Here is a 26,235-nt window from a genome sequence, read left to right as displayed (position 1 = left end):
GTAGGGAGGGCAGGGGAGGGCACCCCAGGCAGAGGAAATGGCCTGAGCAAAGGGTGCTGAGGCAGGAAGCCACAGTGGTATTCAAGGAGCAAAGAGTGGCATAGTTTAGGTGAACTATACGAAGTGAATTTGGGAGTAATATGAAATAAAGCTGGAAAGGGCTGATCTAGCAAGCACTTTTTAAAGCACCTACTGTGTGCCAGGCATTGTTCTAGGTCAGTGGTTCCCAATTTTTTTGTTCCAAGAACCTCTTCCAACAACAAAAAAAGTGCCGTGACTCCCCGCGGTAACAATATACTACTCATAATAATCAGATTTATTCATGAAGTCCTTCTGTAACAGTGGCCACCCTGGCCCCCACTGCCTGAAGGCCAGGTGTGCTACATTGGGCCCTTCCCTCCAGGGATCTCCACTATCAGTCCCTCCACCATTGGCTCCAGGCCCCACCAACAGTGTTCCCCTAGTTTTAGGGGGTCCTCTGCACCCCAGTGCCATATAACCTCTTGACAGATTCGCTTTTACAAAGGAACGTTTACTCAAAGACACAGTAAGAACACAAGTGTCACTCCCAGCACCTGAGGGGCTTCGCTCTCCACTGCCCCCGGCCCCCCACATCACCTCCATGTCCAGGGAGTGAGGTTCACAGCTCAGCTCACTTCCTAGATAGTTCCCACCAGGGTTCCCTATCAGGCTCAATCCCCAGGCACCCGGTCTCTCACAGCTTCCCTGACAGGCTGGCAACATCGCTCTGGCCTAGAATTCTGCCTCCAAGGTCACCACGGCCTACTCGGTCCGGGGGCTCCACTGGCCGCCCCTAGAGCTGAAAGGGACAAACAAAACAGAAGAAAGCTCCAAACCTGTTTCTCAGGGTCATGGAGCCTGAAAACGTGGGGAAGGAAGCTAGTCCTCCCCCTCACCCAGGTCAGTTCATGATGCTTACCCTGTGGGTGAACTTCAGACTCCTTGGATGCAGCTCGCTCCAACTACACAGACAATAGAAAGAAGTTGTTCCCACCCACGTGGTAGGGGAACACAGCATGTCTTCTTTCAGAGAAATAGGTCTCTGCCTTCTCCCATGTGAAGGCCTCCATGTTAGGTTTTCTGGATATGAGCAAAGCAAATTCTATTCCACTTGCAATAACTACAATGATAATTTTTGCCTCCAGAAGCTCTGAATTAAAATTTATAATTATATAATTTTAATCATAAAATATAAAATGTTATTCTACCTCAGAATTATGAAAACTCTTAAGTATAAAATTGTAGAACTCTACTTATAAAATAATTATGAACATTCTATGTGGGACATTTTATAAGAAAATTTTTTTTCCAGGCAATTGGGGTTAAGTGACTTGCCCAGGGTCACACAGCTAGTAAGTGTCAAGTGGTTGGTCTGAGTCCGGATTTGAACTCAGGTACTTCTGACTTCAGGGCCCATGCTCTATCCACTGCGTCACCTCGCTGCCCCATTTTATAAGAATTTTAAAAAGTAATCTAGCAAGACCTCATATATTTACTATTATCTACAAGCCTTCATATTATATTTCTTTATCTTACAGATTTCTTTGTTTGACAGATTTTGTTGAACATAACATTTTGATGAAATAGGTTACAACTCAGAAGATGTTTAATATAATATAATAATCATATACAAACTTAATTTCAATGTTGTACTTTTTTATTTGAACAAATATTTGTAATTTGGCTCATCAGACAACCACAGAATTAAATCTGGTTTCATATCAAGTTTCTGTCTGTATTTTGATTTAAAACAAGAATAAAGTGAAAATGTTTGCTCACACAAATGTGTGATGGAAAAAGGGAGGAGAATTTTACAAGCTCTCTTGCTAAGAGGTGGAAATTCATTTTTAAATTTTTAGACACCTAAACAATTAATGAAAATGGCAAGCTAGTTACAACATAAAATATTTACTTTTCTACTGGCTAATGACAAGCACTGTATTAAATGACAAATATACTTACAGTTCAATTGCATATACTACATGTTTATTTGTTTTTTAAACAATTCTTGTATACATAAACCGACCTTTGTAAGGAAAGAATTTCTTCAGATGTGTCTTTCTTCTCTTCTCCTGCTGGCAGCTGGGCTACTCTCACAGAAAGTGTTGCCAACTAGTTTACGAAAAATCTGCCCAAGAGAAGAATAGTAACATAAATAGAGAACAAGCTTAAATTGGAAAACAACCTTAATAATGAGAGGCAATACAAGGTTTTTTTCTGCAGAATATTTATGATGGCCTGTGATGGTTTCACGATAGCTTGTAGTGTGCATGCCCAGTGATCATGGCTTTCATATTGCTGGATATTTGTGCTGCAAGAATGTAAACATTCATGGCATCTTGATTGTATCATTATACAACTGATGAGACAGGATTACAGGGTAATGGAGTGGAATGAGGAAGCTGCTCTGGTCTGGTCAATATACAGAATGCAAATGAGGATAGGCACATGCATCTGATCATCTTTTGAAAATAGGACACAACCCCGTGGTAGTTTGGAAACAGTCTGATGAAAAACTTCAAGAACATATTGTGTTTAAGGTCAGAAGTGACCAAAGTTTGGTATAATCACTGTATGAACACTAAAAGCATTGCACATGTGATCATGATGGCTTTGAATCACTGCAGAAACAAACCTATAATGCTTCAAAAATGCACATGCTCGTGTCAAGAGGAAAAATATATTTGCAATATAACTGAGTAAATGTTTACTATTTAAAACATCATTAAAGAATTTTTAGTGTGAATCCCTTGAACTACTATCATGAACCTCCATAGGGCTTGTGAACTACTCAGTGGAACCACTGTTCTAGGAGATGGAGATTGTGGAAGGGCATCAAATGCCAGGCATAAGACTTTGGACTTCACTCACCTGCACCTCCCAGAGTCCCTCTCTTCATTAAAGACACATCTTCTGCAGGAAGCCTCTGCTGATCTCTCTAACTCCCGGCATCTTCCCTCTCAAACTACCGTGTGCTTAACCACTTTGTATACATTTCTATGTATTTACTTTATATTTGTTCTCTCTCTGTTTTTATATGTGCTTATCTTTCTCATTAGAATGTTAACTCCCTGTGAGGAGGGACTGTTTTATTCCTTGAACTTGCATTCCCAGGACCTGGCACAGTGCATTTGTTGATTAATTGATTAACCTCAGAAGATTTGTAAGCAGAGTCGTGATATGATGAGATTTACATATTACAAATATCATTCTGGGGGCAGGGGCTGGGGCAGCGGTGGAGATGGTGTAAGTGGGAAGATAGCTACTGTGCCCATTCAGGTGGTTGAGAGAGGGTGGACTATGGCTGTGAAATGAGGCAAACAATGAGTCCAGACTTTGGAATATCCTGTGTGTGGATTAGATTTGCTTAGGTGGGCTTCTTGTTACAAAGGAGGGCTGCATAAGGGGGTGTAGGGGGATTTTGGTTGAGATTTGAAGGATGCCAGGGAAGGATTCCCTGAAGAGGAAGAGCATTGCAGGCATGAGGAACAGCTACAGAAAATGTCCAGAGCCAAGACATGGATCGTAGCAACAGGGAGGTGTTATTATTATCCTCATTTGACAGTTGAGGAAACTGAAGCAAACAAAGATGAAGTAAGGCCACTTATCTGGTAAGTCCAAAGTCACTTAGCTAGTGAGTCCAAGGTCACATAGCTAGTAAGTATCTGAGGCCAGCTTTGAATAACATGCCCTCAGAGAAATATAGGACTTGGAAAGAAGACGTGCAGCTAGTCCTGTAACCTACGGACACTCAGACAATCCATAGGCATTCATGAGATGTTTGGAGAAATGCTAGAAAGGCCTCCAGCATGTTCAACAAACCTCCTATGGCAGACTTATGGTGGAACAGGGTTCAAAGTCACACTGAATGGGCAGATATGGGCAAGTTGCCATTTGCATCATTGGAAGGGGCATTCAAATCAATTAGATCATAGATCCATTAGAGTACTTATGCCACCTGCTCGAATGGAGGTCATTCTTGGAAATACAGGATGTTCCAAAAGTCTTAGCACAGTTTTCAGGTACCAGCGCTTCAAACTGCGCTTACGACTTTGGGAGAAACCCTGTATTCTGCAGCCTACTTCTGCCCACTGCGTATGTCCTCCTTGACCTTTAGGTGACCCACAACTTGTATTCTTCAGAAATCATGCTGTTGCAAGATCTGCGGCCACACAGTATTACCTAGAGAACATTTACGTTAAGTCATGGAGCAGCTTGGGATCATAAAGAGCAGAGATGAATTTCCCAAATGAAATCCAGCCCACTCTTTTCCTCTAATTCAATCCTAGGCCCAACTTACTGTTCACCTTCAGTACCTGCTCAAGCTGTGTCCACTAATGGGTCGATTCAATGGACTGACTTTCCTGCATGCCAGAGCCTGGAAAACACACATTTTTCATCCATTTAGTTTTTCCTATAGACACTGTTTGGTCAGTTTCTTCTGAGTAACCATGGATCTCCTTAAGCAGGCCCTTCAACGTTCTTGAGCTTCATGGAATCAGCATAATGTCATCTGCAAACAGGAGCCTCTGGAGAGCTTCCATATATATAAAGGATCTCTCTTGGATTTGGATTCTGTGCAGGACACCGTCCATAACAGTGGCCAATACCTTTGGTGAGCACACATTGCTGTTTTAACTCATTTGACGTTAATAATCAGAAGGTCATTGAACAGAGTCATCTTAGGCACTTCATATACTAAGGAATCTTCTATGTCTTGTATGAGAGACTCCTTTGTTGGAGTACAGCCATTGAGCGTACATTTTTTAAAAATCAGCAAACAATATAGTGAGATCTTATATTTTCTACACCTCACCTTTCAGTCAATTATGTGGCTATGTAGATGCAATTTGCTATAGAAAATTGGTTACAAAAACTCGCCTGTTTCCATCTCATATTTTCATCAAGAACTTTTTCATTGAATTTGTAGACCATTATTATAAAGGTTTATAAAAATAAAAAAAAGGCATATGAGTTGGTCATTATTGATATCATCTCAACTGCCTCTTTGGAGTAGGAATGACTTCTGAGATTTTTTTCTATTTTTTCTATTTTCTATTTCTATTTTTCTATTTTTTCTATACCTCCTAGAGATATCAGACAAACAGTCAGCACCTCGAGTCCATCATGTCTTTGTCCAGAGGTGACTAACATGCTTCATTATCAAATCATAGTTGGTCACTGAATTGGTCAGAGTTCTTCAGTTTTTCAAAGCTGTTTGTCTTTACAGTGCTGTTATTGTATAAATTGTTCTGTGTCTGCTCATTTCACTCTGTATCAGTTCATAAAAATCTTCCCAGGTTTCTTTGAAACTATCCCTTGTTTTATTTCTTATAGTATAATAGTATTAATAACATAATAATAATAATAATAATAATAGTTAATCCTCATACAACATGGACTTTCTTCATCCTTGTTGTCCTCTTCTGGACACTTTCCAACTCTTCAATGTCCCTCTTAAATTGTGGGACCCAAAGCTGGACACAATACTCCAGATGAGGCCTGACAAGGAAGGAGGACAATAAGACTGTCACCTCCCTCTTCCTAGAAACTATGCCTCTCCAGATGCAGTCTGAGATTGCATAAGCTTTTTTTTTTTTTGGCTGCCATATTTGCTGACTCACATTCTGCTTGTGGTCCATTAAAACCTCAAGATGTTTTTCAGATCAGTTGCTGTTTAACCACACCTTGGCTATCTCGTACCTGTGAAGTTGTTGTCGGGTTGGGTTTTTTTTAGACATTTTTTTGACATGGCTGATATGTCCATGTTTGTGCGTATTTGTTACAAGAGTTTTCTCTACCTTTTTTTTTTATGAAGGGTGGCGAGGACAGAAAATTCAATATTTGTTGATTAAAAATAAGTAATTAAAAAATAAATAGTTTTTAAGGGCCATATTGGACTTGTTCAGCTGTCCTTATATCTAGTTGTTCCAATCCCATTGTAAATGACCAAATTGCCTAAATTCATCAGTCACTATGATCCCACAAGTCTTTAGGATAGACTAAAAACTCCTCTGTTTGTCTTTTAAATAAAGCCTTCTGAAATATGCTGCCATTCTACTCCAGGCTTATTACTTCTCACTCTTCTTTACTGGCTCTTGGTTCTGACAAAGCTGGGCAGTTGTCCATTCCCTAGACAGAACACTCCATCCCTTTCCCTAGGCCTTGTATAGGGTGGCCCTCATGCCTAGAATGCCTTCCCCCCACCCCCATAGAATCCCCAGCTTCCTTCACAGTTCAGCTAAGTGCCGCCTTTAACAGGAAGCCTAACCTAATTTACCTAGTTACAGCTCCCCTACCCCCAATTACTTTGTATGTAGTTTCTATTTTCATTTTCTGAGTGCACATCATTTATATACACACCAATGGAATGTAAGCTATTGAGGGCTACTGAGGTTCTTTTGTAAGTTCAGTGTCTGCACAATGCCTGGTCTACAGTAGGTGCTTAATTAACGCTTATTTTCTCCACTTGGGGTGTTGTTCCCCCCTAGCATCCAGGGTCCTGCTTATGTCCCCTGGAAACCTGGGTTCCGCAGGTGCCCCCAAATGGTACAAACTTTCATAGGATCACTGTAGAGACGAGAGACAGCCAGCAAATTTGATCCCCTTTTCCAATCCCCTACAAACCCTTATATTCTGATACTCTTTTCTTAATAATAGTACATCTATCAAGTACTTCAGCATAATAAGATCTTGCATACCTTAGCTTATTGGATCCGTGTAAGAGTTACTTCTGGTGCCCCTCACAGGCTGTCCCCTCAGGCTGGAATGCGCCCCCTCCTCCTCTTAGCTCTTAGACCCCCTACATTCCTTCAAAGTTCAACTCAAGGGTCACCTCCTACTTGAGGCCTGTCCTGATCATCCTGGCTGCTAGCGCTTCCACCCCACCCTCATTACTTTGTATGAACTCTGCATATTTCATATATAATTATACACACTGTTGTTTCCCCAAGCTAAACAGTGAACTCCCTGAGGGCAGGCACTGGTTCATGATTTTATCCCCAGCACCTCACACAGTGTCTGGCATATAGTAAGCACCTTATAAATGTTTATTGATTGTTAAATCCCAGGAAAGAGATAGCACAATTGGTATTATCCTCACTTTATGGATGGGGAAACAGGGAAGTTAAATGACTTGCCCAGAATCACACAGTCGTTTAAAACATGGAGGAGTAGATACCCAAACCCAGGCATTCTGACTCCTTTGCACCACGCTGCCTCCCTCTGACTAACAGAAAAACAGAGAAGGGGCCCAAGTAACAGCTCTGAGGAAAGTTATAAAGTTAGAATTCTTAAATGACCTGCAAGCAAGAGCAAGAACAGCAACACAGGAGGCTGCCTCCGTGGAGTGCGTGGTTGGAGGAGGGGTGGAACAAAGCATGGTGCACAGACGTAATAGAACATTATTGCTCCACTTAAAAAAAGGCAATTATGAAAAAAGGAGTATAGGAAGACTTGTCTTAGATGAACTGATGCAAAACGAAGGAAGTAGAACCAAGAAAACAATATGAGCAATGATTCCAACACCTAAATGAAATAAGTTTGAGAAATAAAACTGAATACTCCGTAATTATAAAAACCAAACTTGGTCCCTGAATATAAGATGAAAAAACTCACCTCTCTTCCTTTTATCCTGGGGTGAGGGACTATTACTGTGGAAAATTGCAAATATTGTCAGATTTGGCTCAATCTTTGTTTAGTTTTGCCCAACTGTTGCCCTCCTCCTCCTTTCTTCCTTTCCTCCCTCTCTCTGCCTCTCTTTCTGTCTCTCTCTATCTCTCTGTCTCTGTCTCTGTCTGTCTCTGTCTGTCTTGCATTCTTTTTTTTTTTACAAGAAATAGCTCTCTGAGCAGAGGGGGAGGAAGGGATATATTTGGAAATCAAGGTGATATAAAGACAAAAGATATCAATAAATGTGTGTGTGTGTGTGTGTGTGTGTGTGTGTGTGTGTGTAAGAAGAAAAGAGAAGTCTTACAAAGAAAATTCTCCCTTTTGTTTCTGGGAATGTCAATGGAGTTTAGCCTGATTTAGTTCTATCTCTGCATCTTTCCCTTCCTTGCTTCTGTCTACTTTAAGCTTCATCAGGGCAGAGACTATGGGCTTTATAATTCCCCTAGAACCTAGCACAGGACCTTATCATTCAGTCAGTCAATAAACATTTATTTAGGGCCTACTATGTGACAGGAAATGGCAAACCACTCCAGTGTCTTTGCCAAGAAAACCTCATGGACAGTAGGGTCCGTTCACAGTCTAATGGAGGCGATAACATACAAACAACTAGGTATATACAATCTATATACAGGATAAATTGGAGATATCAACAGAGAAAAGGCACTATAATTAACGGAGATTAGCAAAGGCTTCTTGTAGAAAGTGAGAGTTTAGCTGGCACTTTGAAGGAAGCCTGGGAAACCAGGAATCAGAGGAGGGAAAGGAAAATATTCCAGGCATTGGGGATAGCCAGAGAAAATGCCCAGAGACTGGAGATCAGCATCTTGTTCGAGTAACCTATATTGAGTACTTAATAAATGTTTGCTGAATTGAATTTATTCAATTTATCATGAAGGTAAGTCCAAAACTCCTACCTCATAGACTCATAAAATGAGTAATAAAAAATTATTTTCTTTTGGTTTTGTCATATATTTCTCTCCTGTCCAGAGAGCCTTTCCTTACAATAACTAAAAAAGAAGGAGGAAACAAGGCAGCTATGTGCCAATCTATAGTTGCACAGTTCTGCAAAAATAGGAGGGAGGGGCAAGAGACAAGAATATTATAATTATAAGTCATTATCATTATTCATTATAATTATGGCAAATTCTGTTAGGTTGTGTTTTTTCCCTTCCATTTTCATTGGTTTAGACACAAAATGTTGGTACCACTAGTGATCTTAGCAATCATCTGGTCTAATTCCCCTTTTTTATGGGTGAAGAAACTGAAGGGAAGTGATTCCCAGACTCGTCCATCTTTCCCCAGCAAAGCCTCCTCTCCTGGGTTTTCTCTCCCTTCCCCCTTCTGGCTGGCATGACATCCTGAGGGAGACAAAGGAACTCATTAAGTGCTAATGGTGGAACTTTGGGTGCATAAAAGAGGAGAGTCTTTAAAGCCCCAAAGGAAATTCTGAACCTTCTCTATCTCAATATTTCCCTATTTCACCTGGGGAAATCATCCTAGGTCTCACACACACACACACACACACACACTTCAGTAAAGTTGGTGGGCAGGCCTAACACAGTGGTAACCCCCCCCCAGATCTCCGACTAACCTATACCCTTTCCCCAATAAAACTTACCTGACCCAAGTTCTGTACCCCCAATGCTCTTTCAGCTACTTCCTAAAAGGGCAGCTGCTAAATCCCCCTAGAAAGGTTAATAACTAAAAAAGACAATATAATATATAAGGGGTGTGTGTGTGTGTGAAGGTTCGGTGGGTTGGGGGAATCTGAGCACGTTCGAAGGCAGGCAGGACGGATTAAGCCAAGGAGACAAAGGGAAGATGATTCAGTGGAAGGGCAAGCTGCCATTGGTAGGGAGGGCAACCTCAACTTCTCAATGTGGAGCAAAGGACGAAAGCACTGGGTATGATTCTGAGGAGGTTGCTTGCGATTACTTATATATCTGGTTACATTTAAATTAAAACAATCCCTGCCTTCAAGTAGTTCTCAGTTCAGTGGGGGAGACAAGCAAACAAGTATGTACAAACAGGCTAAATGGGAAATAACGAACAGAAGCAAGGCACTAGAATGAAGAGGAGTTGGGGAAGGCTTCCTGTGGAAGGCGGGATTTTAGCTGGGCATCAAAGGAAGCCAGGAGGCTGAGCTGAGGAGCATGAACATTCCAGCCCTAGGGGACAGCCAGACAAAATGCCCAGAGCTGGGAAGTGGAGTATGTTATTTGTGAAATGGCAAGAGGCCAGTATCACAAGATCAGAGAGTAGTGGGAGGGTGTCAGGTGTTAAGACTGGAAAGGCAGGGAGGGCTAAGCTGTGAAGGGCTTTGGACACCAGAGGGTTTTATATCTGATGCCGGTGGTCATGGAGAGCCACAGGACTTTATTGAGTATGTGGAGGGTGGGGGGTGACATGGTCAGACCTGAGCTTTAGGAAGATCACTTTGGCAGCGGGATGGAGGATGAACTAGAGTGGGGAGACACTTGTACAGGCACAAGGCTACTGCAGTAATCCAGGTATGAGGTGATGAGGGCTGGCACCAGAGTGGAGGCAGTTTTATTTATTTATTTTTAATACTATTTTCCCCCTAATTAAATGTAAAAACATTTATTAACATTCAGGTTGTGTTTTTTTTTTAAGTTTTGAGTTCCAAATTCTATCCTTCTCTCCCTCCCCTCCCCCTTCCCTGAGATGGTAAGCAATCTGATACATATTTCCATATTAGTCATTTCGTGAATGAAAGAAAGAAAGAAAGAAAGAAAGAAAGAAAGAAAGAAAGAAAGAAAGAAAGAAAGAAAGAAAGAAAGAAAGAAAGAAAGAAAGAAAGAAAGAAAAATAGTATGCTTCCCTCAGTTCTTTCTCTGGAGGCAGATAACATTTTTCACCATGAGTCTTTTGGGATTATCTTGGATCATTGTATTAGTCAGAGTAACTAAGTCTTTCACAGTTGATCATCATAAAACATTTGCTGTTACTGTGTACAATGTTCTCCTGGTTTTGTTCACTTCACTCTGCATCAGTTTGTAAGTCTTTCTAGGTTTTCCTGAAATCATCCTGCTCGTCATTTCTTATAGTACAATAATATTCCATTACAATCATATACTACAACTCATTCAGCCATTGCCCAACTGATGGGCATTCCCTCAGTTTCCAATTCTTAGCCACCACAAAAAGAGCTACTATAAATATTTTTATGCAAACAGGTCCTTTCCCCACCCTTTTTTTTTCTTTATCTCTTTGCTGGATCAAAGGGTGTGAGCGTTTTTATAGCCCTTTGGGCATAGTTCACAGTGACGGTTTTAGAAGTAACTAGTTCTTCACAACCTGCCAACTTTCAATTTTATTGCTTTTAATTATTTTTTCCAATTTGAAAGTTATGAGGTGATATGTCAGCGCTGTTTTAATTTGCAACACTTTGATTACTAATAAGACTATTTTTTTCAAGTGATTATTAAGGATTTGTTTTCTCTTTTAAAAATTGCCTGTTTATATCCTTTGACTGGGAATTACCACTCTGAATTTTTAATGGTTCTTTATATTTTAGAGGGCGAGTTTTTGTCATGTTGGCTATATAAATACTTTCCTAAACTTTTTTCCTTTTAATTCACTGATTTCATGAAGAATTTTAAAAACACTAATATACTCAAGCACCCCTGTCTTATCCTCAATAATTCCTTCCAGTTCTAATAGTCTATATTCCAAGGTCCCTTCAAGCTCTGACATTCTGTGTTCTGATGTCATTCCTAGCTCTCACAGTCTAGGATTCAAATGTAGGGAACCTGCGGCCTCGAGGCCACATATGGTTCTTCACAGGTTCCCCACCCCTGGCTAGGTTCTGAGATGAATAGGTGAATTTTTCCCTGACCTCTCCCACCACCTCTTCTCTTCTCCTTTCTCTTTTCTTCCTTCCCTTCCTTCCTTCTTTCTTTCTTCTTTCTTCCTTCTTCTTCCTTTCTTTCCTTCTTTCTTTCTTTCTTTCTTTCTTTCTTCCTTCCTTCCTTCCTTCTTTCTTCTCTCCTCCTCTCTCTCTCTCTCTCTCTCTCTCTCTCTCTCTCTCTCTCTCTCTCTCTTTCTTTCTTCTTTCTTTCTTTCTTTCTTTCTTTCTTTCTTTTCTTTCTTTCTTTCTTTCTTTCTTTCTTTTTTCTTTCTTCCTTCTTCCTTCTCTTCTTTCCTCTCTCTCTCTCTCTCCTCTCTCTCTCTCTCTCTCTCTCCTCTCTCTCTCTCTCTCTCTCTCTCTCTCTCTCTTTCTTTCTTTTCCAAGAAAACCCATTTATCCAAATTGTTAGCAAAATAAAAATCAGAGAAGTTATACATAGAATATTTACCAGACATAGAGTGAAGAAGTTCTCCCATTGGGAGCAAGATAACTCAGTTCAACCAAGAGAGAGATACCTAAATCTCACGCACAGGGAAGTTCCCTGAACTCTCTGGCCTGACTTGCTTCTTAACTCTACCTACTATGAGTTAATAGGTAGCTGTAATTCCAGTAAATGCCACAAGAGGGAAGATGAGCATTCCCTTCCTCCCCATCCACCCCTTCCTACTCTGCCAGAGCTCTGCCTCAGGGCCTCTATGGTATTTCTAAGCTCGGCAGCTTGGAACCAGTTGGATTGACACCAGCGTGGCCTGCCCCTCCCACTCACTCAGCTCTAGTTTTCATGAAAATGGGGAACGTTTAGCACAGGGCCAGTTCTCCAGATAAGTAACCAAAACTAGCTCTTACAGCACAGCTTTGTTCAGGTCTGCTCACCTGCCGATGGAATTCATTACAGAATTTTCTCCCACGGAGAGAGGAGGATAAGAATGAGCTTTCATATTCCCTGTCCACTGATCCAGGGACAAATATCAGTAGAGAGATAAGCCTGAAGAAAATCTATAGTTCTAAGTCAAGTCCAAAGGCCTGGGATTGAGCTTAGAGATCTACCACTTACCAGCTGGCGCAGCCAAGTGGCAGTCACAGCACAGGGATTCAAATTCATCGCCCGCTGCCAATTACTGCCTGTGTGACTGAGGGCAAATCACTTCACCCTTCTGGGACTCAGTTCCCTCATCGGTAAAATAAAGAGGTGGGCGGAGAACATAATCACACAAGAGATAACTCCATATTTGGCAAGAACTGCTGGGGAAACGGAAAAGCAGTTTGGCAGAAATTATGCTTAGACCAGCATCTTACACCACGTGCAACAGTGAGCTTAAAAGCGAAATACAACTTGAATGTGAAAAGTCGTACCATTAAAAAAAATTAGAAGAGAACAAGACCAGGTATACTTTATAGCTACAGTTAAAGGAAAGGTTCCTTTTGTTTGTTTTAAAGAAGTTTTTATTGATTTTTTTTTTAAAAATCACCATAATTTCTCCAAGTATCTCTCCCCTACCTCTCCCAGAGAGCTATCCCATAATATCTCTGATCAATGCAATGGCCAATCATGACTCCAGAGGACCAGAGATGAAGCATATTATCTACCACCTTGAGTGAGAGGTGATTGGCGTACCCAAGGTGGAGAGTCATACATTTGTGCAAATGGTCAGTAAGTAGATTCATTTTTTTTACTATATTTATTTGTTACAAAGGTTTTTCTTTTTCAAAAAATGTAAATAAAAATTATTTTTAAAAAATTTTAAGGGGGCAGCTGGGTGGCACAGTGGATAGAGCACTGGCCCTGAAGTCAGGAATACCTGAGTTCAAATCCAGCCTCAGACACATGATACTCACTAGCTGTGTGACTCTGGGCAAGTCACTTAACCCCAACTGCCTCACTAACAAAAAAATAAATAAATAAAATAAAGTAACTGAGGAAAGAATCTGCAAAAAAAAATTTTTTTAAGAACTAACAAGGCCAGTTTAACTGGACTGTGAATGTGTGTGTGTGTGTGTGTAAAGGGAAGTAGGATGGAAAGGTAGGTTGGAATCAGGTTGTGAAAGATTTGAAAGGTTGAACAATATAGTTTGTATTTGATACTAGGTATATTAGGGAGGCACTGGAATTTATTTGGTAGGGGAGTTATGTGATCACATCTGTATTTTAGAAAAATAATTCTGATAATTGCGGAGGAGAGACCACACACAGAGACTAATTGGAGGTTATTGCAATAGTCCAGGTAGGAGGTGCCTTCGTCACCTAGGGCTGTTAGGTGGCACAGAGGATAGAGACAGCATTGAGCCTGGAATGAGGAAGACCTGAGTTCAAATTCAGTCTCAGACACTTACTAGCTGAGTGACCCTGGGCAAGTCACTTTGCCTCTCTATCTGCCTTAGTCCCTTCCTCTATAAAATGGGGATAATAATAACACTCCTCTCCCAAGGTTGTTGTGAATATAAAATAGGATAATATTTGTAAAGCTCTTTGTAACCCTTCGAGTGCTATGTAAATGTGAGCTAGCATTATTGAGGAGGAAGAAGAATTGACAACACTTGGCAGCTAACTGGCTGTGCAGGCCGATGAATGAGGATACCTTTGTGGCTGCAACCCTGGATTCCTATGGAAAGGTGGTGGAACCCTTGATAGATATAGGGAAGTTTAAAGAGGAGTGAGTGGGTTGGAGTTGGGAAACCATTCAACGAGCATATATTAAGTGCTTACTGTGAATTGCTGTGGATATGTAAGCTCCTGTCCTCAAGGAGGTTATATTCTAAGGAGACAATCTATACATACAACATGCACACAGAGTAGGTGGACGGTAGCTTTAGATGAGAAGACAGTAGCAGCTGGGGAACCTAGAAAAGGCCTCACACTAGGTGGCATAATGAATTTTGTTTCAGACATGATGAGTTTGAAATGCCTTTGGGACATTCAGTTCATAATATTTAGTAGGCAGTTGGTTGTGTAGGGCTAGAAGTCAGGAGGGGGACTGGGTCTGGATAAAGAAACCTGGGAGTCATCTGCACAGAGATGATAACAACTCATGGGACCAGATGAGCTCATCAAGTGAGAGCGTTGAGAGAACAGAAGAGGGCCTAGGACAGAGTCTTGAGGAACGGACACCCACGGTTAAAAGGCATGATGTAGGTGGTGATCCAGCAAAGAACACTGAGGAGGAAAGGTCAGATAAGGAGTAGAATCAGATGAAAACAGTTTCAGGAAAATCCATAAGGAAGGAAGTATCTCAGAGGAGAGGGTAGTATTGTTTCCTGCCTTCTGCACAAAGACTGGCATTTACAAAGCACTTTACATGCATTATCTCACTTGGGCCCCATAACCACCCTATGACGTAGGTAGAACACACATCATTTCCCCTGTTTTTCAGGTGAGGAAAACAAGAGGAAGTGACTTATCCAGGGTGACATAGCTAATGAGCATCAGAATATCCATAAGCACTACTTCAAAAGGCCAGGAGATAAGGGGGCAGCTAGGTGGCAGCTAGGTGGCGCAGTGGATAGAGCACCAGCCCTGGAGTCAGGAGGACCTGAGTTCAAATGTAGCCTTAGACACTTGACACTTACTAGCTGTGTGACCCTGGGCAAGTCACTTAACCCCATTGTCTAGTCAAAAAAACAAACAAACAAAAAATGCCAGATTACTATACTATAAACTAGGAGACAACTACAAATGAGGGGGACAAGGCATTACTTAAGGTCAAAGGAGGAACAGGTCGCTGCAAATTGAGGAGATTCACGAAGGAGAGCTGGGTGAGATTTTTGCAAGTGGAGATTGAAAAGTTGAGGGGACCCAGGACTCTCACCTCCACAAACATGCGTGCCCTAGTTTTCATGTCTGGAAAGCTCAGTAGTTTTTCCTCATGTCAAATAGAAATGTGCTTCCTTATAACTTCCACATGCTGCCCTTGCCTCTGTTTCCTCATCTGCAAAAAGCAGCACAGGCAGAGTGGATAGAGAGCTGTCTTCAGGCCAGATGACCTGGGTTTACGTAGAACTTCTGGCATCTGTGTCATCCTCGCTAAGTCAGCTGATCTGACCTGAGAGAGGGGGGCTTCCCCACCAACCCTTCCCCATGCCAACGAATCAAAAACACTCACTCTACAAACCCAACTGCCTTGTTGCGGGACCTGACCCGGCCCATCTAGATCAAAGCCAAGTAGGGCTTTCAACTCGTCTCCTGCCTTCTGGTCCAGAACCCTTTCCATCACACAGCACTGGCTCTCCTTACTTAATTTCAAGGAAAAAGACTGATTCGCTGACATCCTTGAACGAAGGAACATGTCCATTATGCCAGCTCCTGCCTTCTGACCAAGCTCATTAGTAACCTTAAATCAAGCCAGCGGCTACAACCACGCCTTCTCTCCCTCTTCCGACAATCCTACTACTTAAAAGACATCCACTGTGGATTGGAAGGGAGGCTAGCGGGTCGGCTGGGCTGTTGTCTTCCTTTTAACAGCAGATGGTGGTGTAGGCCCACAGCAGGTGGAAGCGCTTTGGTGGAATGGGACAGAGAAGAAGAAAGTCCTTTCCCCAGAGATATTTCTTTCCTTAAGTAAACAGCCGAGGGGTCGTTTGCTCCAGCCTGGCAAGTCTGGGGCAGATGGAAGAGACAGCTTTTGAGCCAAGAAAGTCATTTGGAGAGAACGTGGAAAATGGGGTTCCAAGCTTTCTTTCTAGCTATTGAAAAGTAATGCAAAGTGAGCTTTCTAAGAGGATTTTTTTTTTTTTTTGCTGAGTGAGGTCAGGAGAATCCAGTAGGAGGGGGAATCATTTTTTAAAATTCCATTTATTCTGGATTTCCCCACTTAATGAAAAAAAGTTTCTGGAGAGAAAGGCACAGAGTCCCCCCTGACAATTATTAGTGTTAAGGACTAGTGGGGATTTCCAATCACACAAAGGTTTATATTGTCTCATTTTTTTTCAGTGAACAAAAATACACCTTCTCTCCCTCTTACTTCCCTCCCATCTGAAAACAAAAACAAAACACTTGTGACTAACCCGAATCATCCAGAGATTCTAAGTGCTTTCCCTCCCTCCTCCACACACTCTCCTCCTTCCCTAACTCCTCTCTGCTCTTCTGGTCCGACAGGCTGTGTGACTTTCTCCCTGGTTACTTTTTCCCTTTGAGAGAGGCCATATGTTTGAAGCTTGAATGTTAGAAGAGCCACAATAGTCATATTCCAGGAACTATCTCAGAGGTTCTAGGGAAGGGGTTCTTAACCTGAGGTCCATGCATCAGCAAGATCTAATCCTAACTTTCATTGTGAACTTGGATCAGAAAAAAAAATCAAATCTTTATTTTCATTAACCTCTAACTGAAATTAAGCATTGTTTATTAATAGCCAGCAAAAATAATAGTAGTAGCTAGCATTTATATAACATTTTAAGGTTTGCAAAGCACTTTACAAATATCTCATTTTATACTTAAAATATCCCTTCAAAGTAGATGTTATTGTTGTTGTTGTTGTTATCCCCATTTTATAGTTGAGGAAACTGAGGCAAACAGCAAGGTTAAGTGACTTGCTCAGGGTTATACAGCTGGTAAGTATCTGATGCTGAATTTGAACTCGAATTTTCCTGACTGCAGGCCCAGAGCTCTATCCACTGTGCATCAGCGGCCTCTAAGATAAGGAAATTGGGGCAGACAGAGGTTAATCACACACCTAGGGAGCATCTCAGGCAGGCTTTGATCTAAGGCCTTCCTGACTTCACCACCACCTACTTCATTGTGAATGTAAGCAACGAACATTGTTCTGAGGAATCCACGGATGTCCCCGGACTTTCAAAGGAGCCTATGACACAGAAAGGGGTAAGAACTGGTGCCCTAAAGCCATCAGCAGACTCCAAGATGGATACTACCTGAGGCTAGGACTGTTTTTGTGTTGGTCTTCTTTGGGATTTGCAAAGTTCTGCTATAACCAAACTAGTTCTGGGGAAGCTGGGGGAACTGAAATTGGGCAGCTATGTGGTAAGGTGGATAGGATGCCAAGCTTGGAGTTGGGAAGACTCATCTTCATGAATTCAAATCTGCTCTCAGACACTTACTAGACCCTGGCAACTCATTTAACCCTGATTGCCTCAGTTTCCTCATCTATCAAATGAGCTGGAGAAGGAAATGGCAAACCACTCCAGTATTTCTGCCAAGAAGACTCCACATGGGGTCACAGAGAGTTGGATGTGACTGAACAACAGCAATGGACTGAAACGGACAGAGGTTGGAACAGACCACATTATACACTGAGCTCCTTACTGAACTTGGAAGCTCTCCGATTTGATCTAAAATGTGATAACATGGTATAGCAGAGGGCAGTGGGTTTGAAATGTGGGGTTCCAGGTTCTGGAATGCTAGACTTGAAGTCAGGATGACTTGACTTTGAATCCTGTCTCTGGACACTTACTATCTGTGTGACCCCGGGTTAGTCACTTATCTCAGCCTCAGTGCCCATCTTTAAAATGGGCTAATAATAGTGCCTGCCTCATAGGGTATTATGAGGATAAAAATCAGATGAGATATTTGAAATGTTTTGCAAACCTTGAATTGCCATATAAATGTTTCTGTTAATATTATTTTTAGTTTCTAGACCTCTAAGCCTCTTTTATAAAAAAATTATATTATACATATATAATATGATATATTTTTTCAATTAACATATATTATTTTCTCTCCCTCTTACTTTCTCCTCTTGAGGGAAAAAAAAAGACACTCTATTGAGCCTTGTATCCATCTGACTGGGGAACTTCTGAGGACTCTTCTTTCCAACTCTGTCATTATACGGTCCAGCTCATACTTTCTGATTCTACATTAGCCTGGAGAATTGTTTCTTCATAATGCTATACTTATTTTAGCAAAAAGATGTCAAGTTTGCTTTTAGCCATGGATGGGATTATGGATTTAGAGCTAGAAGGGCCCTCACAAGTCTCTCATTTCACAGATGAGTAAACTGAGGCACACAGCACAGTTAAGTGACTTGCTCAAGGTTATACTGGTAGTAAGTGTGGGAGGTAAGACTGGAGAAACCAGATCGTCTGACTCAAGAGCCAGTGCTTTTCCAGCCATACCTGGGTGGTCCTGGTGGTTCTCTGCTGCATTATCTGGATGCAGCTGAGGCCAACGAGGCAGTGACTTTTGACCTGGAAGAGGGTGGGAAATGCTGCCATCAAGCCCTTTGTCCTACCTGGGCATATTTTAGGACCACTGCACTCGAAACTAACGCGTTCTGTTCCTAGTAAACTCGACATTCTGGAAGGGTGGAGCAGAGCGAGTTGCTTTAAAAGCAGGCTTTCAGTTGGAAGCTTGAAATGCACAATGGCTTTCCTTTTGTCAGGCAGCAGAGTTCTTTGACCTCACTTTTTATTGCACTAACAAAAATGAATCTGGTTAAACGTAAAAGGCTGCCTTGATGTCAAAACAAAAACGGATATTGTCTCTCCCCAACGTGCTGGAATGAAGGTCCACAATCCTCTCTGAATCCAGATAAGGATACTTTCCCCAGAAAGCGTTCCTAGAATCACCTGTCACTCAGAGACTTCACTTGGGCTGGGGAGTGGGGGAGGGACAATGGGTCCATCTTGCCTTCCTGAAACTCTGCCTCTTAGAAGGCGGTTTCCTTGAAAGCTCAGCTCGAGCACCACCTCTTCCCGACGCTGGCTGGGGAGGAGGGGACCTCAAATTACATCGTATTTATTTTGCATGCCCTTATGTATAAGTGTTGTTTCTCCTCCTAGAATATAAGTGCCTCGAGGGCAGTTAAACTGTTTCGGTTTTGCTTTTGTGTCCTGGCTGTTCAGCCTATAGAAGGCGCTTAAAAAATGCTTGTTGATTGATTCTAGAGAACTACCTAGAGTATTCGATACCACTCCCTCCCCTTTCAAAATAATAATAACGATAACAACAATAACTAACCTTTTAAAAGTGCTTTGTGCTTTACAAAGATTATCATGTTTCATTCTCACAGCCACCCTGGGCGGTAGGTGCTATTTTTATCCCCATTTTACAGTTAAGGAAACTGAGACAAAGTCTAAACAATTTTCGGAGAAACCCACAGCTAGTAAGTATCTGAGCCGGGATTTGAAACCAACCTGTTGACTTGCTATCTATCCTTTAAAATTCCTTCCATCCCTAGCTTTTCCTAATTAGTAGCGATTGCTGACAGTAATCTCCCCTTTGGACCTTTGGAAAGCACTCTACTGCGCCCCTCTGGTGCAATTACAACTTATTGTTGTATGGCACAGGTTATCTGTGAATGGATTATTATTTTCCCACCAGACTATAAGCTCCATGAGGGATCACAGCTGAGAACATGTGGTAGACATTTAGTGGTAGACGCTTGTTAAGTGGAAGGCTTGTCTTGCCCTTCTGCTTATGCTCATTACTGATGCTGACGCAGACACAGACGAAGACGCAGCAGACCGTCTTTCTTTCCAGTGTTCAGGCCTGTGTGTCAGTCTCTCAGCAGCAGAAGGCAGCATGGTGGAGCAGCCAACCCACTGGCTATAACTCCTGCCTCTGCCACTGATGGGCTCAGATGAGGGGCTTCTAATCCCTGGGCACTTTCCTTTCCCCAAGGCTACAAAGGAAAGGCAAACACAGTTTTTGTCCCCAAGAAGCTCACAGTCTAATGGGGACAACATGCAAAGAACCATGTAAAACCAAGACACATATAGGAAAAAGTGGAGATTATCACAAATGAAGAAACTTGCATTAAGGGTGATCAGAAAAGGGTTCTTGTAGAAGGGGTGTGTGTGTGTGTGTGTGTGTGTGTGTGTGTGTGTGTGTAGGGGAGGAGTCGTCCAATTGCTTTATTTTTAAGCAGGACCTCACCCACTCTAAGTAGGTAAGTATGGCTATAAAGAGCCAGGAAAGGACCAGTTGCACTACCCTTATAATTAACATCTCTGACACCTTGTGGACTATGGAAGCTGTAGCAAACATGTACGAAAGTCTGCATCTCTTACTATTCAGTGCTATACCAAGTGAATTGAATTCGGCCCTATTAGGTTAGATTTATTTCTCTCTCTTCTTTCCTCTCTGTCACATCCAGGACACCTGCTCCCTCTCCATCCCCCATTCTTCCAGCTGTCTGTCTGTCTCATTTGTGTCAATTAAGAATTCAATTCATCCTGATGTAATTGCCTGACTTTCCCTCTATAGATTCCCAGCCACAGACAGGGCACTAGCCAGCACCCCACTGCCTGAGTGACCAAGAAAGAATGTTCCGATATGACAGAGCATATGGAGATGCTGCAGAATGGGAGTGGGCCAGCAAGGGGAAAAAAGCAAGAGTCACTTTACTACTTCTGTATGAGCATCCGGTCCAGAAAGATATTGGGAGGGTCAGGTAGGCTTCATGTCACTGGTACCAGTCAGTAGGTGAAGTTTGAGGCTACCTGGCAATTGTTTCCAGTAAAAATGGGACAATGTGGTATATTCGGAAAAAGCATAGGACTGGAAGACAGGGGACCAGGGTTTTAGTCTTTGCTCTGCCACTTTTTTGGACCTCGTTTTCCTCATCTGTACAATTAGCTTAGACTAAATGATCTTTCAGTTCCTTTCCAGATCAAATCTATGATCCCTATAACAAATTAGCTGTATGACTTTGGGTAAATCACTTAAGTGTTCTGGGCCTCAGTTTCCTCATATGTAGAATGAAGAAATTAGATTAATTAGCCTCTAATATCCTTTCTGGTTCCATCATTCCCCCTTCTAAGGTCCTTTACAATTTTGACATTCCCTGCTAAGGCAAGGGGAAAGAGCATTTATATAGTTCCTACTATACATCAGGCACTGTGCTAAGCAGTTTTTACAAATATTATTTCATTTGATCCTCACAGCAATCCTGTGAGGTAAGTTAAAGATAAGGAGATGGGCCACATTAATAAATCCTTGTTTGGCTGAAAGAGAGGGGATGGAAGAGGAACCAAAATGGCAGAGTAGCAGGAAGCAGGACAGCAAGCCCCTCCTCCCTCACTCCCTCAAAAAAAAAAACCTTCCTCCAAACAGATCTAGAAAATGCACCAGACCAAATTCTGATGGGGAAATCCAAGAAAAAGTCTCAGTGGTTCATTTTTCCATCCCAGATTAGCACAGGGACACAGCTCTAAAGGTCTGCAGACACTGAGACACTGGGTAGAGTCTGGCCAGGAGCACTCTGTCAGCAGAGCATTCCATTGCCAGGGCAGAGGCTGTACTCAAAGGCAGGAGGAGGTTCCAGACCCATTCCAGGGCCCCATGATGAGAACAGGTGCAGTCTGGTAGTCTGGTTGCCTGTCACTCAGTTCTAACTCACCAATCCAGGGTGGCTCGAGGAGGGAACCTGATCTCAGGGGTGGGATTCAGGATAAGGAGTTATGGGTGTCCCTGGGAAGAGAAAAGGAACAGCTACAGACACAAGCAGCAACTATGTGGCTTAGAGCCCCCAGGAGCAAAGCAGGGTCTCAGTTCCAGCTTGTAGCCCAATCTGAAGCCTGTAAAGGAACAGGGTAGGAAACCCACACCAAAGGGGACCCTGTAGTTCTCTCCTCTGAACTAGAAGACCTTCCCAGGGGACTGATAATGGCTGAGGTCAGCAGCATCCACTGTCCTTCAGACCCAAACCCAGGGAAGGAACTGGCAGAGTTCAGACAGGAGGACAGCAATCAGACTTTGCCCTGTCTTAGGTCACTTTGGGAATAATGAAAGCTTTCAGGTCCCCAGTCTTAGCTGTCTTTGAGAGCCTGAAATAACCCTAAACTCAAAACTCCAAAAAAGTAGCAATAGGCTTAGACCTTCCCTCCAGAAGTGTACAGAGTCTGACCCTAACATTAAGTCTGAAGTCAGGTAGTAAGGCTGGAAGAATAAGCAAACAAAAAAGAATCCCACCATAAAAAGAAACTACCAAATGAAAACTCCCAGGAACATCATAGTCAAAATCCAGAGCTTCCAGATCAAATTAAAAAATACTTCAAGCATCAAGAAAGAAAGAATTCAAGAAGTGAGGTGAGCCACAGTCAGGATTGCACATGTTTTAGCAACTTCCACCATAGCAGAGTGGAGAACTTGGAATACACTATCACTGTCATCTGAACTGGTCAAAGAAGGCAAGAATACACACATATATATTCGGGTACAAAAATTCATTTCACTCAACAGGGATATAGGAAGGAAATGAGAGAAGAAAGGAGGGGGAATTAGAGGGTACTTTAAAGGAGGGATTAGTCCTAAGCAAAACAAAGTCTAAGGATATACAAAAAATGTTTATAACTCTTTTTGAGGGGTCAAAGAATGGTATTCTGAGGGGGTGACTAAAAATTGAGGTATGGCTGAATGCAAGTATATATAATAAATAATATAAATGGGATGGAATACTATTATTTATCAAAAAATGTTGAAGGGCGTGATTTCAGAGAAACTGGGGAAGACATATGAACTGTTGCAAAGTGAAGTGAACAGAACGAGGAGAACAATTTATACAATGAAAACAACATGGTGAAGAAATACAACTTTGAAAGAACTAGGGACTCTGATCAGCACAATGACCAACTACCATTCCAGAGGACAAATGATGCAACATGCCTCTGATAAAGGTGAAGGACTCAGGGTGTAGAATGAGATATATCAAATTTTTTTTTACATGTGGCCAATGTGGAAGTTTGTTTTACTTGACTATATGTGTTTGTAACGAGGTTTGGTTTTTCTTTCACCCTAAATTAGGAGTTGGGGGGGAGGGGCAAAGGACTGGTTGGAATGGGAAAGAAGGCAGATATTTGCTTGCAGAAAAAAATATAAAAAATTTTTTAAAATAAAAAGAGAGAAGGCCAAGATACAAAGCTGGGAAGGGCTTTAGAAGGTCATCTAGTCCAACTCCCTCATTTTTTACACATGAGGAAAGCGAAACTCATAGAGGTTACGACTTGCCCAAAGTCACAATTCAATTAGACAAGCATTGAGACTTCAAGCAGGGAGGCCAATTGGGAGGAGCTTATAGTCGTCCAAGAGAGGAGCAGTGAGGAGTAGCAGCAAGAGGAAGGAGGGAAAGAAATCCAAGAGCCATTCTTTTTCTTGTCTGAATTGTGGCGTAGACCAACTTCAGTTCTTAAATAGTGGAGGCCAGTGCTGTTTCCATGTTCTTAGTGTCTGTTTCCTTCCTTTTCTTTTTGCTCATAAGATCATGGGATTTTAGAGCTAAAAGGTCATTTAACCCATCTTTTGTCAAGGTAGTAAGAATCTGGGGATTAAACTACACAGTAGCCCTTTGTACAAGGACATAAAAACACCAGCATTCCGTCCTTGTGATTATCTGCCATAAATGTCCTTTCATCTCCCATTCACCTCAAAATCTATCTCTGTCCACTCTTCCTTTACTTCAGTTTCCCTTCTTTCAAGGGGACTCTCCTCTTTGACAAGGCCAACCTCTCTGCCCATGACCTTGATATCATTTCCCCTGCAATACTATTCCTTCTCCTCCTCCACCCCACCCTCCCCATCTTCACTCGCTCCTAGAGCCAAAACTAGGGATCACTGCACAATGGACATTCAGTCCTGAAGGCAGTCAGATCAGTAGGCATGGTCATGGTAGGACTGGAGATGGCTTGCCCCCCACAGAATGAATCAATGAAGCACTTATTATGTGCAAAGCACTGTGGTAAGCACCAGAAACACAACTGGAAAAGTAGCACCTGCTCTCAAGGAGTGCACATTCTTATGAGTCTGCCTGGGCTGCTAGGGTTTGGGGTAAGTTGATGCAATGAAGGGTGCCACTGCAATTATCAGGCTAATCACAGTCATGGGTAGCACCTACCTTTCAGGGTTGTTGTGAAGAATGAATGAGATAATATTTATAAAGTGTTTAGCACGGTGTCTGACACATAGCAGGTGCTTTAAAAATGCTTGTTCCCTTCCTTTCTTTCCTTCCTTCCTCTTTTCCTCCCTCCTTCTTCCCTTCTTTTCATCTTTCCTCATTCTTTTCTTCTTCCTTCCCTTCCTTCTTTTCTCCCTCTCTCCCTCCCTTCCCATCCCTAGGAGGGAGATCCCTGGGGAAGGAAACAATAGCACCCTGGAATAAAACCCCTATTGCTCTATGATATGTTCATCTCCGGTCTCTTCTGTACTGGCTCCTTCTCCCTTAATCTCAAAAACAAAGAATTCATTCTTCGACCTTGCCATTTCCTCCAGCTAGCATTCTACCTGGATGGCCTTAAGCAAGTCATTTTCCCTTTCAGTGAAGTGGGTCTCAGTTTCTTCATCTGAAAAATGGGGGTTGAACTAGATGGCCTCTAAGGTTCCTTCCGGCTCCAACTCCATGATCTTCCCTTCCCCAAAAGCTTCTTGGAAGGGTTGGGCACACTCAATCCTTGGCCTCTTGATTTTTTTTCTTTTTTTTTTAATTCTGAATTCAACACCAAATAAAATAGGCATTTTCATATACATAATACAACAGATAATTGTCAATGAAACTGCTAATCCCAGTTGTGTAGAGTTTGCTTTTCTTTTAAAATATATAATAAGTTAAACATGTAACCTAAAACTATCTTGCTTGTCTGTGATTTTTTTCTGGCCTTCCTTCTGTTCCATGCACTTTAAAAAATGCTTCAATGACCTGCTTTTCTTTTTCTTTCTTTTTGTTTTTGGCTCCCCCATTCCTAGCCCCCCACTTCACTTCCAAACTGGAGTGAGGGAAGATGGGGGGTGGGGGAGAAAAACAAAAACCATGTAACAAAAACACACAGGAAAGCAAAACTTATTTCCACATTGTTGTGTCTGAAATTGTATGTCATATTGTCCCTCCTGAGTCTATCATGTGTCATTCTTTCTCATCAGACCTCTGAAATTGTAATTGGTCATTGCGTTGATCAGAATTCTTAAGTCTCTGGAAGTTGTTTGTCTTTGCAATGTTCTCATGATTGTATAAATTGTACTACTGGTTCTGCTTACTTTCAGTTCTTTACTGTAACAAAAAGAGCTTCTATAAATATTTTTGTACATATAGGTTCTTTATTTTTTTCTTTGATTTCTCTGGGGTATAGGCCTAGTAGTGGTATCAGTGAGTCAAAGGGTATTATCCATAGTTTAATTTATCCATTACCTCTGACTTTTGGGGTATGATTCCATATCACTTTTCAGAATAGCTTGACCCTTTTTTCACAGCTCCATCAACAATATAATGTTGTTGTTGTTCGGTCATTTTTCAGTTGTGTCCGACTATTCATGACTCCATTTGGGGTTTTCTTGGCAAAGATATTGCAGTGGTTTGCCATTTCCTTCTCCAGCTCACTTTACAAATGAGGAAAGTGAGGCAAACAGGGTTAAATGACTTGCCCAGGGTCCCATAGCTGGTATCTGAAGCCAAATCTGAACTCAGATCTTCCTGACTCTAGACCCAGCACGCTATCCACTGTACCACCGAGATGCACCAGAACAGTGCAACAGGGTGCCTATTTTCTTGCAGCCCCTTTTCAATTGTAATTTTTCTTTTTTTGTCATCTTTGTCAATCTGATGGATATGAGGGGAGTTGCTTACTCAGAGCTGCTTACATTTGCATTTCTCTAGTTATGAGAAATTTGCTCGTATTCCTTCCTTTGAATGCTGCCAGATCATATTCTTTGACATTTTTCTATTGGAGTACCCCTGAATTCTCTTCTTCATTCCTACCACTCTCCCCAAGGCCACCAATGACCTCTTTATTTTGATTTCAAT

At 41.9% G+C, this 26,235-nt stretch overlaps 1 long non-coding RNA gene across 2 annotated transcripts in view; it reads right to left on the bottom strand.

The window, feature by feature from the left end:
* Positions 1-287: 287 nt before the first annotated feature.
* The window catches only part of LOC110206131 (uncharacterized), a 44,157-nt gene continuing 18,209 nt past the window's right edge, over positions 288-26,235 (bottom strand). For both annotated transcript variants that reach the window (XR_013482496.1, XR_013482497.1), the window contains 3 exons: positions 2,048-2,149; positions 941-1,101; positions 288-820 (listed from right to left, as the gene is read on the bottom strand). This is a non-coding gene — a long non-coding RNA (uncharacterized LOC110206131). The remainder of the gene's footprint in view (positions 821-940; positions 1,102-2,047; positions 2,150-26,235) is intronic.

This window comes from Phascolarctos cinereus, unplaced genomic scaffold (genome assembly GCF_003287225.1).
Source record: "Phascolarctos cinereus isolate Bilbo 61053 unplaced genomic scaffold, phaCin_HiC Scaffold_726;HRSCAF=1367, whole genome shotgun sequence".
Lineage (NCBI taxonomy): Eukaryota > Metazoa > Chordata > Mammalia > Diprotodontia > Phascolarctidae > Phascolarctos > Phascolarctos cinereus.
The sequence above is the reverse complement of the archived record's forward strand: the minus strand, read 5'-3'. Positions and strand labels throughout refer to the sequence as shown.